This window comes from Hemicordylus capensis, chromosome 5 (genome assembly GCF_027244095.1).
Source record: "Hemicordylus capensis ecotype Gifberg chromosome 5, rHemCap1.1.pri, whole genome shotgun sequence".
Lineage (NCBI taxonomy): Eukaryota > Metazoa > Chordata > Lepidosauria > Squamata > Cordylidae > Hemicordylus > Hemicordylus capensis.
The window spans coordinates 192,842,481-192,860,155 of record NC_069661.1 but is presented as its reverse complement, the minus strand read 5'-3'; the positions used below and the strand labels follow the sequence as shown (position 1 = coordinate 192,860,155).

The window sequence follows — 17,675 nt, the reverse complement described above, 5'->3', positions numbered from 1 at the left end:
TATGCCACCACTTGCAGCTCCGGAATTTGCTACTTGGTGTTAACAGATGGATGGCAAGCTTTTGGAAGCCATTTGGCGAGTTTACTCAGAGTTTCTGCTACATTAGAACTGCTCTGATGCCATAGATTGTGACATGCAGGAAGATCAACAGGGCCCTGAGGGCTGGGACACAACTTAAATCAGCAGAGCAGAAAAAGTTTCTGACAAGAGCACATTGCTTGAGAGAAAAGATTCAGTATGTGAAGGATGCCGGAGAACAAGGTGGGGTGGGGGAGGGGAAAATGCATATATTTCGGTCTGTCAGCAGTAGCCTTCAATAAATATTTTCCCCCAGAAGACAAACTGAGGTTCTGAAGTAATTTTTCTCTCCACCATGACAGAAGATGTGCTGCAATGAAGCAATTCTAATTTTTTCCTAAGCCATTCAACAGCTCCTGAGGCGTTTGCTTAACATGGTTTCAATTGGCATACTATCAGCATTCTTTCCACTGTGGTGTTCCTGTCACAATGTTGGTTGCCCATTAGTGGGACCTTAAAGAGTCTACGTACTGTGTGATTTAATGACAAATTTTCTGTTTCACAAGACCAAAGATACCAGAAAATAGGCTTTGGGAAATAACATTGTTACTATAGCAACGGCATCTCCCTGGAGTTAAACAAGTTCATTTAATAATGGGTGTTTTTTGGGGGGGGGGGTCTCCATAAATGTTAGATGGCTTTATGTAAATGCAGTAAAGCAGAGTCCTATAGAAAAGCAGTAAAACTCATTTAATATTTATGATGTGAAACAAAGTTACAATGCAGAAGAGGATGAAATTACCAATTAATGTCAAACACATAGTTGAGCATATAATTTGTCAGCTGAAGTTCTAGGGGGTGGTTAAAGTTAATCATGATAGAGAAAGCAGAAATGAAAAAGAACACATGCTCTTCTCTGTTATCTGTGCATCACTGTCCCCCCAGTTTGGCCATACATGGTTGAAACAGATGGCCAATAACCACACAGTCGCTGCTTACACTTCGTGATGGCTATAACCACTGGAGAGGCAGCAATCTGTAGCCTGTTGTCCCATTAGCACACTATTGCCCTAGATTTTTGGGAGTCTGTTGGTTTGCTATGCTGCCAGAGTTGTAGATAACAGCCTTAGAGTTGTTAACAAGGTTATGTTTTAGCGCAGTTACCGTAGGACTGCTGGTTGCTTGTTTCCATCCATGGGTGATTTCAAGAACTGATGTGTGTAAGGGTATAGATGAGTTTGATAGTATGCCTGGGGAAAATGTCAGGATTTTGTCCATCAGCCTGGAGGTGTTGGGTGTAAACTGCAGTGTAGTTAGTGAAGGGGGTTGTTCGGATGGAGGAAAGTGATGTCTGTGGTTGTATCAATGGTGCTGACACTGAGATGCATCTTTAAAATGGCCTCAGCCCAGCCTGTTTCAAACTCCATATAATTAGATTTGTAGCCGGTTTGCAAACTTCAAGATGTGTAACACGACCCCTGTTCTGCTTGTTATAAGATTCTCCCCAACACAGTTTCTTTACTTTTCTTTTCTTTCTGCCATTAGGGGAAATAGGTTGAGAAAAGGAGAAACGTTGATAGAACAACTTAGAAGCACCTGTAGGCAAATTCATAACATTGATTATCCTGCTTTTCAGTAGAATAATATTGCAATTTCTGAAGAAAATTGTTCTATGTCACTGCAAGCACACATTAAGGTCATCCACATGTGGAGGGCTTGGGAAAAGGCAGGATCCTACCTGGCACTGTGGCTAGCCCAGGAATGATTGGGAGCGGGACAGAGGGAGAGGAAGAAGCCCCCAGGTATCCTACAATGCACCATGCAAGCAGTACAGTACACTGGGAAACTTCCCTGCTGCTGGACCACTCCTAGGGGTGTGCAAACTGGTTCGAGTTGAACCAGACTGGCCCCCCGAAAAGGGGGGCTGGTCTGCGTTTGAGCTGAACCAGGCCCGGTTCGAACAGTCCTAGTGCTTACAAAGGGGAATCTGGTAAGGATTCCCCTTTACAAGCATTGGAGGAACCCTACAGGGTTGAAAAAGAGTGGGCAGGGGGTGGGCGGGAGGCTACCTTACTTGCCATGGCAGTCGCGCAACTCCTTGGAAATGGCTTGCCTAGGATGGCTCCACCCACGTTCCCCCATCAGTGCAGGCTGGCAGGGGCTCAGTTTGGGTCTCCATGGAAGCTCGGAGGCAGAGTGGCCTCTGTGCATGCGTAGAGGTCATTTGTGTCACCACGCCAGTGGCGCCTGGGTAGCCACTGCCAAGGAGTTGCACCACCGCCACATGTAAGGTAACCTCCCACTCGCCCCCGCCCACTCTTTTTTAATCATGTAGGATTCCCTCGATGCTTGTAAAGGAGAATCCTTACCAGATTCCCCCTTGCAAGCACTAGAACTACGTAGGTCAAACTGGTTCAAACCGATTCAACCTGGTTCTAGGCACAAATCAAACTGCTGACCAGTTCTAATGAACCGGCTCATGGGCAGTTCTGTACACACCCCTAACTCCTTCCCCCAGGCTCTATTGCCAAGATGGCTACCAGCAGCCTGTGAGCAGCTGCAGCAGCACAAGCACCCAGATGACCAGAGAGTGAGGTAGGAGCCACATGCTTGTCCTCCTACACCACTTTCTGCTTGGGTTTAGGATCAGGGCTACCTGGGGGAGGAGCAGCAGGATCAGGAGTAATCCCAGCATTTCTCACACCAGACTTATCTGGAGTAGTCCTGTCCTACTCCCATATAGGGCTGCTTGTGAGAATGACCTCTGTACCATCCCAATATTATGTTTGTGCATGTGCTTAACCTTGTGCAATGGACAATCTCCCAATAGTTCATCTCAGAGCTGGTTTGAGTGCCCTTGCTGCTTAAGGTGAGCATCCGCACTGTCAGGCCATCTCCCCCACCCCTCATCGTTCCCTGCCATGCCGCCCATTGCTATTTCCCAACTGGCTAGCACAGTGCTAGGTGATTAGATGGGTTCTTCTCTCTCTCTCTCTCTCTCTCTCTCTCTCTCTCTCTCTCTCTCTCTCACTGTGAGCAGGAGAGAGAAGTGAACCCATCCAGCTCCTGCACTAGCTGCTACACTAGGTGGCTGGGAAATGGTGAGAGGGCACATGCACCTGATGCTGAGTACGCCTCCTAATGACAGCATGTCAGCATCAGGTTGCAAGCATGGCTTGTCCACTGGCAGCTAGTTGATCTGGACTTTGATAGGCCACATTTGTGCCCTGATGCCGATGTGCTGGGCTTAGGGTATGTGTTCAGCATCATGGTGCATGTGTGCCCAATGCCATATCTTAGCCACCTAGTGCTGCAGCTGGATGGGTTCTCTTCTCTCTCATTTGTAGGAAGCAAGAGAGAAAAGAACCCATCCAACTGACCAGCACTGTGCTAGTTTTCTGGGAAATAGTGACAGGTGGCGAGGCAGGGAGCAGTGAGGCAGTTGAGGTGACGACCCCGGGCAGTGGGCGGATGGGGCTGAATGCCTGCAACATGCCACCCCAAGGCACAGCTTTATTTGCACTAAAAAGCCCCAGCAATAATGCTTCTATTCTTCACTTACTATTTCTTCTGATTGTTTTTCATCTCTGCCTCTTCTATCTTTTTTTACACCTAGGCTGTTGCGGAGGTGGACTGCTACTGCAATACTCCTTGTGGAATGGAAGAAGCATTATCCAATGGAAGTGGCGTGAAGCAAGTGCACATATGCTGTTTTAAGTAGTTCTGCAGAAGCCCCAGGGCTGCCTTTTATATGCTCAGCAGCCCTGGTGGATTGCTGACACCAAGGTTGCACTGCACAGAATGTTAGCCAGTGTGTTTAATGGGGTTTGCTCCCTACCCTAAGGGTGTTTGAAAATGCAGCCTTCATGCTTAAATTATTCTTTTTCTTCCAGTGCCCTCTTATTTTTATTTTAGTATTCATAGCTTTGTTCTCCATTCCTCTGACCTTGCTTGTAGCTTTGGTGTTATTTATCTTATCTATTTATATCTATTTATTTTTAAAATGTTCAGGCCACTTTTCAACAGAAGCCCCCAAAGTAGTTATGGTAAAAAAGAGTAATAAGATCACTATAAATAACAAACTAACATCCTAAAATCATGCAAAACAAAACAAGAAACAATAGAAATGTCAACAGTATAATGTAACACAGCAGGGCGAGGCAAAAAGGAAACAATTCCAGATGCACAAACACAATCTAAACTGAAGGGCCATCTAGCCAAGATGGTGTTTGCTAACCTGAAGGATGGGACTCAGTTGACTCAACTGCTAAATCATACTTTTTGTGCAATCAGCCAGACTATATAACCAGAGATGGGTAAAACTGGCCATAGCTTTATTGTAAAGTTGCAGTGAACAGATGATGGATTAGTTCTGGGCTATCAAGGTGTACAACAGCTTCATTATCTGTCCTGGCTCTCCAGACCACACAGCAGAGGAAATTGTTGGGCCAAGTTTGATATAAATGTGCTCATGGCTTCTCCTGTCTACAATATGAGCCTTAGACTTTTGTCAATGTGTTGCCATAATTACAGGCTAATCTGATCTTCTGGTAGAGCATACATTTAAGACTGAATCAGGTATTGCAGTTCTAAAACGCAGTGACCAACTCACCAGGCCCACTTTTTAGCCATTCAGGTTTTAGAAGAAGATCTGGTACACTTGCTCAGGGTTTATATGTCAGTTAATTAAAGAGTGGCTGGTATACTGCACAATGCTTTGCACACAGTAGAATATAATGTTTGTGCAGTTGTGCAAGAGCACTGTTGTGCATGCAGAAAAATCGCACAGAGTTGTGTGACAGCAAAGCCCTAATTTACAGTGCTTTCACTGTTGCGCAACTCCATTTGTGTATTTTTTGAGCTTGTGCAAGAGCACTCTTGTGCAACTGAATGAACATTATGTTCCATCATGTGTAATGTTGCGCAGTCACAATTATTTCCAAATCGATCAAATTGTTAAATCACATCACATTCTTCACTATCAAAAAGTTTGGGCAAACTAATCACGATCACATTTGACTCCCATGGCATTAGTTCCCCCCATGGATGTATGGAGGGATCATAAAGTTCAAGAGAGGCAGTACAGGAAAAGTGGAAAACAAAAAACAAAACCACACCAAAGTCTTTATCACTGCCAGTTGGACTTGAGAGAATCTCTTTCCCAGCCTTGCAAAGAGCATCGGACAATAATCTATATTACAAAACTGAAGAGCGGAAGACTGACCAGCTTGATTAGCCCACAAAGACTGAGAGAAACAAATGTTGAGGCAAGTGTAGATCCTGGTTTAAATACTCCTCTGCTGGCATTCCCATTGACATGAGGCGAGGTGGTCACCTCAAGCAGCAGTTTATTGTGGCCCAGCAGGGAGGTAGGGTGCCCCCCGCTGCCTCATTTGCCTCCCTCTGCTGCCCCCCACCATTGGAGCAGCTTTTGCTGAGCAGCAGCAAAGCCACCACTCAGCAAAGAGTCATTCTTTTCTTTCTCCTCTTACTTTTCCTCTCTGTTGCCTGCCTCAGCATGAGGGCACACACACACCTTCTTCCCTTTCACCCTCAAGTGCCACTGAGCTGGTTATGATAAGGGGAATCAAGCAGATAAGAAAATGAGGAAAAAGCAGTTGAGGAAAATGATCAGAAAATGAGGGAAAACCCCTCCTGTATTCTACCAAGAAAACCACAGGGCTCTGTGGTTGCCAGGAGTCGACACAACCTTTCCCTTTCCAACTAGAAACTACTGCTTTTTCCTCATTCCCTCTTCTGTTTATTCCTCCTTCTCATGACCAGCCTAGCAGTGCACAAGGGTGTGTGGGACACGTGGTGGCAGCGATTGCCATTGCAAAGGAGGAAGGGGTGAGTGTATGTGTGTGCACATGAAATCAAGTGGTGGCAGCAATAGCCACCACTTGAAAAGAGGAGGAGGAGGAGGAGGAGGAGGAGGAGGGCATATGTATGTGGGAGAGGGGCAGTATTTGGCACTCTGCCTTTGGTGCACAGAGGTCTTGGGCTGCCACTGCCCATTAATAGGTGAGGGTGAGCTGGATAGTTCCATTAACACAAGAGATTTAAATCTTGCTCCTTCATCCCAAATAGAATCTGTACAAACAGCATTCCCACTCCATTAGCAACAGAGACAGGATTGCCCTTCTGGTGGGTACAAAGAAGTCCTTCTCAAGCCTGACACATATTCTTCACTCAATAATTCCCTTTTCAATATGAGACAAATAAAACAAGCAATAGGAGGGAAGGGGGAGGGAAGGAAATGGCTTACAAGAATTGTTACCCAGATGGCTTCAAATCAAGAACACATTTTAGAGTGCTTAAGTCTTAGTAGGTCACCAAATTACTCATAGATTTATACAGACAACAGTTTCAGCGTATTCAGAAAAGACATCCCTGACAACTGCCTAGTAGGCAACCTCATAAAAGCGGTGGGAAGCTGGCAGTAACTCCCTCCAACATGCTGGAATCAGAAAAGAGTTGGTGGGAATGGAACCTTTCCAAGGTACAAAAAGGGACTTTTCCATCAATTTTCCTTGGGCCATGCTCGGAGAAGCAGGAGAAGCAGGCAGGAACCCAAATGACCTTCTAAGTTCTCTGCTGAATTCATTGGGTCAACACATAATTTTAATTGTCTGTTTGACATGCAGGTGAAGCATTGCTGCCAGAAATTTCCTTCCTTCCTATAAATAATTGTTCTCTTATTCTGAGACAAGGTCAAACAATGGCTGTCCCAGCTTGGCTCCTCTTGAATCTATACAGTAACAGTAGATAAAGTAGGATGGGAGTTGACTGAAAGCACAGTGTGGACCAGCCAGGAGCTTCAGCCATTTTTCTTCTCGTGGGGAAAAATGGCTGAGCATTTCAGAGCCTCATTTCACACACACACACACACACACACACACACACACACACACACACACACCCCTTGGTGAGGCAGCTATGGGACAAAAAACACAGTGTGGGGAGATTTGACCCTTGCTGTGAATTTGGCCCCTCCCTGCTGAAATGTCTTTCCCTGCCATGAAAACCTGAAATGGTGCCCCTATGCAGACAGGTAAACATTAAATAAAATGTCATGGAAGGATGTTACTGCTGGATTCTTGACACCCTTTGTCCCTTTATCAAGTTGCAGTTTTGTAAACTGAAGTCCTACATCTGCACAGCCCATGGCAGTCTAGATTGTAATCTTGGGCCACAGTCCCCTGGGAACTTTTGCTATGCAAATTCTATAGAAATGAATGGCTGTTGCACACAAGTATGGCCATGCTCTTGCAAGCTTTCCATTTATTTTAATGGAGCCTGCTTAGGAAAGCTTCCAGATGGAGTATACGCTTTTGTCAACTTGACATTTATTAAGTATCGGAAAGAAACCCATTCAATCCATTCAAGCTGTGCAAATGTAAGCTAATATCAATCAGTATGTTCAAGAAAATGGACATGTGCTGTAAGGATACACGATTGAAGTACTTTTTAGCTGACCAAAATATTTTGTAACTGATTAATCTAGTTGATTCATAGATTAACATTGCAGGCAACCTTTAATACATATTATACAATGATGCACACAGTTATAATATTTCAACAGACTGTTGACAAGGTCAATGAAACTTCCAAAAGTACTAACTGCAAAAGAATCTGTGATTAAAATAGTCTGCTTCAGTCTCCTGAAATGAATACTAAGAAATAACCTTCTTAATCATCTTTATGTTCATATTATTCACAGGTCCAGCTATTGTTTGCAGATGTTCTTTTCTCATTTCCACAGTTAAATGAGAGCATCCATAGGAAACATATCCCTGAACTAGACAAGCAAAGAAAAATCTAATTGAAAATGATTTGCATTCAGTGAGCCTCACCAAACCCAAAGATAACATTCATTCCAAATGTAAACACAAAGCCCTCTTCAATTAAACTGCAATTAAAATCTGACTCCAAATAAGGGCTGATTTAACAAAGCACACGCTTTGTGCACACACTCAGAGCCCTTTCTCACGATTGCATGAGAGGGCTTCAGGGCGGGTAGCAGGGAAGGCTGCAGAAGCTTGCCTTCCCTGCAGATGATCTGGCTGCCGGGTCTGGGAGGGTCAGGGCATGCAGACCACACGGTCAGATGGTCCGCTGCTGCCCCAGGTGTGGGGGTGGGGATGTTTCATCCTGGCTCTTGTAAATCCCACTATGCCCCAAGTGAGTGCACAGTGTATTGTGGACATCCCCCCAGTGAAAGCCAGGAGCCCGTTCCTGGAGTAGCTGGTGCTTGCCCACAAACAGTTAGCCCGAGTTAAGGGCATGCTCTGTAGGTGACTTTGCTGCCGCTGCTGCACCGCTGGAGCCACACAGCTCCTGCTGGTTCTCATGGGCAGCCAAGCCCAGGCTTAGCTGCCCTAGCCCAGACTTGGCTGCTCAAGAGAACAGCCTCACACTTTCCTTAAAAAAAAAAAAACTTTCACACATTAACAAAGTTGGCCAAACACTAAGATAGAGAAATTCCATAATTTGTTATGCAAGAACTAAATACCATAGATTGGGCATTCCTACCACCTGTAACCGGGGTTGCTGGGTGCCCCCTTAGTCTCAGATACAGCATTCATCTCTGTAAACATATGTTGTATCTATGGAAGTAAAGGTGTAGAGTTACAGTGCACGTTAGTGCTGTGGGTGGGACTTGCTGGTGCATGCTAGTGCACTCCTGTTGTTGCTGTAATCATGTATAGCTTACTGCTAAACTATTTCTGAAGTGCTAGAAATATTTAGGTTCAGTGTGCCAGCCACCTAACCAAAATTCAGTCACTATGGCCCAATTGAGGCATTACTCTACCCACGGTTTAGATTAATGTGAGCATATTCTCTCCTCCCCTCTCCTTCACATGCAAGGGAAGAGACTGAAAGCTTCCACTAACTTCTGAATAAACTACAATTCTCTACTACATCTGAACTGATTAAAACTGTAGTTTAGTTAAACCAGGATCTGGAACCATGGTTTGATCCTGGTTTGTTGGGACTAGCCATATTTCAAATAAAACACAGCTTCCAGAGTTTGGATAGTAATATCACAATAATAGTGAACTGCAGTTTGTTCAAAGCCAAAAGTGGAATCTTTCTATCTCCTCCTTCATGTGTGAAGGAGGAAGTGAGAAAAATGTCTGTGCGCCTTGGACTCACTGCAGTTCATTCATGATAATCTAAGATATGGCATAGATGATTAGAACTCAGCTATATGCCCTTTTAGTATGTTAGTATCCCATTAAATTGGTCCTAGAACCCTATTCCTACAGTCTTTAACTATCCATTTGTCCATTTCTACCTGCTTGTGTATATTTACCCTTCACAAGTTAGATTTTCAGACATTAATTACTCAGTCATCTGTTAATATTTAATCCAGGATTTAAAAAAAAATTGTATGAAGATGATTCCTTTTTTCAAAATATACTGGTTGTGTATCAAATCTAGCGTTAGAAGGTTTTTAAGGCTTAAAAATAATCAAGTTTTAAGTTTGTCAAAAGAAAAGAAGCTATTATAATACTAGCAGAAGGTTCCAGCTGGTTGGAAATTCTTAATGCGTGTTCAGCAACAGCTGGGACCACTGAAACCTGTGCCTGACTAAGCAAGCAAGCTCATTACAAGCTAAGCAGGTGGACTGAATTTCACTGTGCAGAATGTAATGGCCAGCTTGCTCGGCTGCTTCTGCTTTTGAGAAATTGTCATCCAAGGAATTGTATTAAATCTACAAATTAAGGCTTCCCACTCATGAAGCCTTACCAAAAAGGAGGCACTGGCAATAGTTGAGGGCACTGTTGTTAAAGACAATAGTTGAGAACACCACAGTTGAACAATGCCAGCCAGTGTAAAATTCACTCTACCAGCTTATCTTTGGGCTCTGTTGATGAATGAAGACTGAGAAATGTTCCTATCTGTGCTCAGTGGGTACAAGACAAGGGTCAGATTGCATTTTAAACTGCCGCACATGCATTTAAACTAGTTTGTTTGGGTATCTTATAAAAGCAATTTAGCATCTTCACAAAGAAAGATGTAACCACAGGAAAAGAGATGATTGCCATAAGCCTGATTTCAGGAATTTGGTTATCTAGCAAAGGCAATAGTCACTGACATAAGCACAGCGAATAGTGAGCATCGCCCACACTGTTGTGTCTGTCTAAGCACTGCAAGTGTTGTTGTGGAACAGCTCTGTTCCATTCCAACTAAATTGGAAATAAAGGATATTGCATTCTGCAGCAGAACAGGGCTGTCCCAAAACACTGCCACCAATGTTTAGACATGTGCAGAAGCATGGGTGGTATTCAACCACATGCATTTTGCTATGCTGTATGTGGGCTGCTATTCCCCCCCCCATCTGGTCCTTGTTTCATTTGTCTTAATTTATTATTTCATCCTAATATGATATCCCTGTATTTTATCTATATAGAAGTCACTAACTCTGAAGATATATCTTCTACATGATGAAATGTTAATTCTATGCATTTTTATATCCAAGGAAAATATGTGTCTTTAAGGCTGTGACGGTTTGTATTTTTAGCATTACTTGTTACATTTATTCATTGTGTTGTTATGTGTGTTTTGAAATCTATGTGTGTAAACTGTTTGTGTAAGCCTGTGCAGGAGGTTGATTGTCAGAGCAGCTGTTGTGAGATCCCTTCAGGAAGGACAAGGAAACCCCGTGTGTGGAATGCAGGAGGAGGCAGTTGGGGGCGGGAGGGAGATGAAAATTAAAAATCAGCCAGATGACACTTTCTCAGAGAGTTATGAAGGGGAGAAGATGTGCTGGAAGCTTGGATCAAGAACATAATTGTGATCAGGAGGGCCTTCTCTGGAGAAGAGAGGCTTAGGGAGAGGCAGGGGATGGAACTGCCTATTACCTGTTCAGGAAAAGTCCTGAAACTCTTGAGAGGGGATGCAGGTCAAAGTGATCAGATTGATCAAACTAGGCACCAAACCCCTTTGTGGAGAAGAGTAAAGGGGAGAAGGAAGCTTAACTGTGTAACATCTGGAAAATACCTGCAAGGCTGTAAGTAAACTATAAGAAATGACAAAATCACTACATCTGTAACCTTGTAACCATTACACTGGTTAAACAGTGTTTAAACAGTAAACCTTGTTTTTATAGTTTCATCAAGGCATAAGAATGTTATATTTTCCTCTCTCAGATCACCAAAAGAGAGACCCCCCACAATACTACACAGACAAGAGGGGGAAGAAGTGGATTTCTGATTCTCAGATCCTGCCAGATTAGATCTGAGTGGTGGCAGAAAACCAGGCCAAGACACTCTGAAGCAGGGAGAACCCTCACAAAGGCATGCATGTTTGTCTTGGAAGTATTATAAATTGGTTTAGGAAAGCTTGAGCTCCACTGAACACCTCTGCATAGCTAAGGAAAGTCCTGACTGAGATTGAAATTGAGACACAATTTCTTAATTTTCCTGAAAGAGGAGTCTGGGTCTGTCTGTGGCCTAATTGTACAGGCAGCACAAACCCTGATGACTAGCCATGTGAGCTCTATCGTAACTCCCCTGTTGTTTTATATATATGAGATAATGTTTTTAACAGCTATATCTCTATATATGGCTATTAAGAAGAACATTAGGAAGCATCATTAGCATGCTGATAAGCCGTGTGTCCACTCCGAGAATACAATATTTGAACTGTGATTGCTAGAGTAACATAATTATCTAAATAAGGGTCAGCTCATTGAGTTTCATCTCAGATGAGATGGGGTCAGACATTGATGGCAACTGATAGAATGATGGGAAGAAAAGCCTTTAAGAAGTTAGCATTTAATGAGAGCTGCCCACTGATGAAGCAGGTGAAAGATCTGGATGTATTCTTGAGTATTTACTTAGCATGGAGGCTCATTTCCATGTCAGGAATACATTCTGGCTATTTATGTCTTGGATTCCTTTATTACTTTGTCCCAACAGAATCAAACCTATTGTCATCAATGTCTCTATAATTCTACATGTTGGATTACTACAAAATGTTTCTGTTCAAGCTTTCTTAGCTACCAGCCTGTTGTAACACAATAGTGTTACAAAGGCCCCTCACTGGGAGTCATTACTGCTTCAAGTAAGTAAAACAATACATAGTTTTATTTACTGTGGCCATGTTCTCAGGACCACAGTGAGCACAGCTGAAGAGTTAACTGTGATTGTTGAGCCCCATTTACTCCTGCATTGCATGATGTGGGAATTCAGAATTTCTGGGCAATGCAGGTCAAACTACTACAGTTAAACCACATTTAACTCTGAGCAGTATTTTAGCCTCATAACAGACCAGTAAGTAGCTTAGTGCTGAGAAAGTGTGACTTCCCAGTGTCACCAAGCAGGGGTGGATTTACAATTGAGCAAATGTGTGCAGTGAACATGGGCCACCACTAGGGGGAGCTGCGCCTGGATTTCTGACTTAAATAATAATTTCCTTATAGAAATATATGGGAAACCCAAAAATATTAGTAACTCCCGAAAGGCTGGGCAAAAAGCTCCGAAACTTCATATGGTGTCCCTACATGATTGTAGGATTAAATGTGTGGATGTTCAAATTCTCTCATTGGTTTTAAATGGGGGTGTTTTCCTACTTGGATGTCCACACATTTAATGCTACCTTCATGTGCTACTCCCATATGAATTTTGAGAACTTTCTGCCCAGCCATTATGGAGTTATAACATGGGGTGCAAAAAGAGGGCTATTACTCTTTTTATATGAAGGCTAGGAGCCATTTCCTGCAAATGAGGTATGAATGATGGACAGAGTGGTGTATTCAGTTCCAGAACTTTTTTAAAAAAAAACTTTGTCATGAAACAAAGCAGTTATGACATTAAAAAAACTGTTTTAGACACTTCTAAAAAAATCATTCAAAAGCAATGAATAAACCAATATCTTTGAAAGGTTGCACACTTAGGCTTCAGTTATCGGTCTGAAAAGGCCAGTGGGCTAGAAGTGGAACCAAGTAGCCATTTCCATTAGCAATTAGTGACATGCTTTTTAATAGGCTTGTGCCCAAAACGTTTCGGAGGCCATTATGGAGGCCTCCGAAACGTTTCGGCTCCGGGGGCCGTTTCGGTGCTTCGGCATTGGCGGGGGTAGTCCTTTAAGGGCGGGGGAGGGTGCACTCACCCCTCCCACCGCATATCCCCCGCCGGCGCTCTGTCACTTTTAAGCCCCTTGGGGCAGCAGCGTTCCTCCCTGCCGCCCCGTTTTTGTTATCGGCCGGAAGTGGCTGGAAGAAGCAAGCACGTGTGTGCCTGTTGTGGGCGTGCACGCGCCCGTCTGCCATGCAGGTGCACGCACACGATGGGCGCACGCGCGGTTACTTCTTCCGGCCACGTCCGGCCGATGACAAAAACGGGGCGCAGGGAGGAACGCTGCCGCCCCAAGGGGCTTAAAAGTGACAGAGCGCCGGCGGGGGATATGCAGTGGGAGGGGTGAGTACACCCTCCCCCGCCCTTAAAGGACTACCCCCGCTGGTGCCGAAGAAACTTTGTGCACATCCCTACTTCTTAAGCGTCTGTTTCCACATTGGTGATATTTCACATTTCCTGAAGCAAAGCAATGATTTTGATTTTCCTTATCTTACACCAGACTTGTTGTGATGAGTGTATTGCTCATTGAGGTTTTGTTTATTATGAGTTTTTTAAGCCTGTGGCAAAGCATAAATTGCTTTATGCTTTTCTAGCCAAGACTGCCTCCAGTCTCAGAGGCAAGATGCCTCTAAATACCAGTTGCAGGGGAGCATCAGCAAGAGAGAGGGTATGCCCTCAGCTCTTGCCTGTGGGTTTCCCAGAGGCATCTGGGAGTTATTCGCACATGCTTTCATGCTTCGGGGTAAATGTTGAGCGAAGCCACTTCGAAGTATTCTCGCAACATTGAGGGAAGCAGCCCTTCCCCTCTGCCCTCGGGGTTGCTTTTGATGCAAGTTCACATGTTTTCCTTCATGTTTTCCTTCTAGCCAATGGTGGGGAGGGGGAGGGAGAGATTACTGAAGACCTACATCTGCAGCTGTAAAGAGAGTATCCTTCTTATCATGCTAATGATTCTACATCAGTGCCTCTCCCTATTTACTCCAGCATTTTCAGAAAAAGTAACTTAAAACCAGCATTTAAAAAACCTGGAAATACCTCAAGATAAGCTAGAATTTGCAAGACAAAGCCCGACATGAGTGGAGTAGGTCCAAGAATCTCAAAGGGACTTCAAGGTAAGTTTGGCTGATGTGTGAACGCATACACTCTCCTCTGAAGTAAATTCAGGGTAAAGCTTCATTGTGGGCCACTGTGTGAAACAGGATTGTTGACTAGAATTAGATAGGCCTCAGGCCTGATCCAGCAGGGCTGTTCTTATGTTCATTTCCTGCAAATAAAGAGTGCCTCCCCATCCACTTCTCTGTATAAGTCTGTTCCCATGCAAGACAAAGGTATATTTGTATGTACGTTTGAGGAGTACAGTATCTCTCCTTCCCTTGAAAGAACAGATAGATTGCAGTTCCTTGTAAAGTGGAAAATTTCAGTCTGCAGAACAGTAATCAAAGTGGTCAGAGTACCATTTAACCATGACAGATCTCTTCTGTGATTGGTTTGAAAGTGAAAAGCCAGTGGGCCAGAAGAGAAACCAAGCAGCCATTTTCTTTAGCAAGAAAGGACATATCTCTTAAGAACTTACCTCCATGTTGGTGGTAACTGCCTGTGATCTTTTACACTTTCTCCTTCCAGAAACAGTGCAAGGATTAGTATCATCAGACTTCCTGTTATGAGTTTGTTGCTTTCTTGATTGAAAACCAAATCAAGCCATCTCCTGCTAATAAAGCACATTGTGATGGTGTTGCCTCTCATTCTCTAGGAAAGAAACCAAATGGCCGTTTCCTTTAACAATAAAGCACACACCTCTGTGATGGTGATGTTCATAACTGAGGTTTACCACTTCGCTTTTTACAAAACAGTGCAAAATGTTATATTCTTTACCTAACTTACCTTGTATCACAATTTTTGTTTGGAGTTTATTTTCTTAAACTGGGTCAAATCTATGATTTTTCCAGCATTTCCAGATGATTCCCAAAATGTTGTCCTATTGTTGTCCATGTGTCTATAGTTTCCTGTTCAAGTTGTCTATTTCCAGGGTGAAGATTCTTCTTCAGGAGCTTTTTCAGACGGCAGCTTTACCGTGACTTTATTCTATTGGCCAGATTTGCCCTGGAGTCTGTGTGATATTTCAGAGAGCCCTTCACACACAATTTGGGTTTCCCCTCCGTATTGGAACCTAGCCCAATTTATGACCAGAGTTTAAAAAAAAAAAAAAATCCTCTTTTGGGGTCAGAGTATCTGTTATGCCCAAACCCACAGTAAACCCATGGTAAAGCCTGCTTTCTAAAAAGCCTCCAGACAACCTACTGTAGTATCTTTCCCCCTACTGTCTCTAGAATTAAGCCTTGGCAAAGGTTATTTACAGATTCAAACAAACAGCGGAAGTAAAAGATTTGGCATTTAGAGATGCTGAAATACTTGCCTCATCTGCTGGTTTCAAACTGTCTCCATCCATTACAAATTCCTGTTCTAGAACAGAAAGATTTTTCTTACCTGGCAACCTTACCACTTTTTAAATTTGTAAATTTAAAAGGAGCACAACTGCTTTGCCATGATTATTCCAAATTTCCTTGGGATAGGAAGAGGAAAACTGAGCTGCCCCTATGAGATGCTGCTTCTGCATCCTCCACACCTTGCTGGCTAAAGCTTGGTGATGGAGCTTTAACCATCACCAAGGAGACAATGAACGCATCATAACAGAGAATCCATAGGCAATAACTGTGGATTATTTCCACCTGCAGAGGTGAGAGCAAAGTGTCATTTCTCAGTACTGGGGAGAGATGTAGCTGGTGGTCACCAATCTACACTATAAACATGAATGTAGTTTATACCAGTCCTATCCTGGGAGTTCTAGTTTGTAAAGAGTGCAAATAAATCTCAGTTATTAATCTTTTTGAGTTTCCCATTGATCCTTATAGGGACATAATCTGATGGGGCCCATGTTCAGTTCTTGCACGCAGGCCCCTTTAAAACTGGTCACACCACTGCTACCAGGAGGGATTTCATACCTGGACAGACCTTTCAATGTGGTTTTTCTACATCCACATCCAAAACTGCAGCCACTGCATAACATCATCTTTCCTGGGCTGTGGCCTTAGTCTCTGGTGGGCTTGCTTCTATCCAATTTAACCTTTGCTTGACAGCTAAAGTTGGCCATAGTGGGCCTGTTCCCAGCATAATTTCATGAGCAAGGACAGCTTCTGGATAGTGGTGCTTTTTCCATAAATGAGGATCCTATATCTTGAACTCTTTGGCATGCCAAGGAATGGTGGACTCTTGGCAGGCAGCAGGAGGAAGGGTTATGATGGCCACAGACTATGGGTTGGTTGCACATCACAGCGGCATTCATGCATCACAGACCAGTAGAACCTGCCACTTGATTGGCAATTCATTTTTAACAGTGGATATATTTTGAATTGAACAAGGGCTGAAAGACCAGCAATATGGCTTTTGCGATTGACTCTTTTCTGCACAAGCCAAGATGCAAGCAAAGAGCTCCTTAACACCTCAGTATCAATAGCAACAGAAGCTTCAGTAGAGCATTCAGTAGAGAGTATTATGCACTTCAGCTCTGAGACATGTGGAAGGGGCTCTTAGAAAGCTACTAAAGTAGATAAAAAGAGATGTTCTTAGAATAAAAAATTATGTCAGAGTCCAATAGGATGGGTTGGATTCAGCCTCAAGGCTGTCAGCTGCGTATCCTGAATCTGCAATGTCTGTGGATGACAATGTGATGTTAGGATCTGTACAGGGACAGAAGTTGCTTTAGGCTTATAGTCAATTCACAGGTAATTTTGCAGAGATGTATATTTGATGCCTTACCCTGAAGATCATTCTCCATGCCCAAGACTGATTTCTAGCAAAGCAACATAATTTGACAGGATCAGCGTTTCAGACAGGGCAAAGTATGAAGGGCAAAACATTTCTTACAGACTAGAAATTGAGAAATGCATTTCCTACTTAAGCTATTCCTGTTCCAAACAATCACATTACTCTTTGTTTTCAAACTTGCTCATTCATGAGAAGTTTAAAAAAAGGAAAGGGAGTTTAATTCACCCAGAGAACTTGCGAACCACCCAGAGAACTGGCGTTTGGGGCGGTATAGAAATATGCTAGTTAAATAAATAAATAAATAAATAAATAAATAATTTTAGGAGACAATCATGCTGAATATATTATAAATCCACATCTCGCTGATCTTGGTATCTTGCTGATCTTGGTATCATTGATGGATCTGATATTATCCTTTTCTTTATCCAAATCATGGTGCAAAAACACATGATATAGACACCTTAATGAAGTGAAGCAGGTCTGGCACTGAACATAAGACCGTGGGAATCATTCATATATAGGAATCATTCCAGGGGCATAGCTAGGGGAGAGTGGGCTTGTGTTGGCACCTCTCCCTGCAGCCCCTTGGAGTGAGGGAGATAATGAAGAAAATAGAGGGGGGGGGTGGAGCTGGAGGGCCCTCAGGAGCTGGGGTCCCCGGGGTTTTTGAACCCATCTGCTCAACTACAGCTACACCCCTGAATCATTCATAATAGTTGCTGATATGATGAGGCAAATTACTGAAAG

At 43.5% G+C, this 17,675-nt stretch overlaps 1 long non-coding RNA gene across 3 annotated transcripts; it reads right to left on the bottom strand.

Annotated features, from left to right (window-relative positions):
• Positions 1 to 760: 760 nt before the first annotated feature.
• LOC128327246 (uncharacterized) lies at positions 761 to 15,727 on the bottom strand. Of its 3 annotated transcripts, XR_008308545.1 has the most exons (4): positions 15,591 to 15,727; positions 14,988 to 15,273; positions 14,680 to 14,811; positions 761 to 1,553 (listed from the first exon to the last, which is right to left on the bottom strand). It is a non-coding gene; the product is annotated as an uncharacterized LOC128327246 (long non-coding RNA). The 3 variants fall into 3 exon arrangements; XR_008308544.1 differs by lacking the exon at positions 15,591 to 15,727 and having other exon boundaries at positions 14,680 to 14,814; positions 14,988 to 15,573; XR_008308543.1 differs by lacking the exon at positions 15,591 to 15,727 and having other exon boundaries at positions 14,988 to 15,573.
• Positions 15,728 to 17,675: the final 1,948 nt, after the last annotated feature.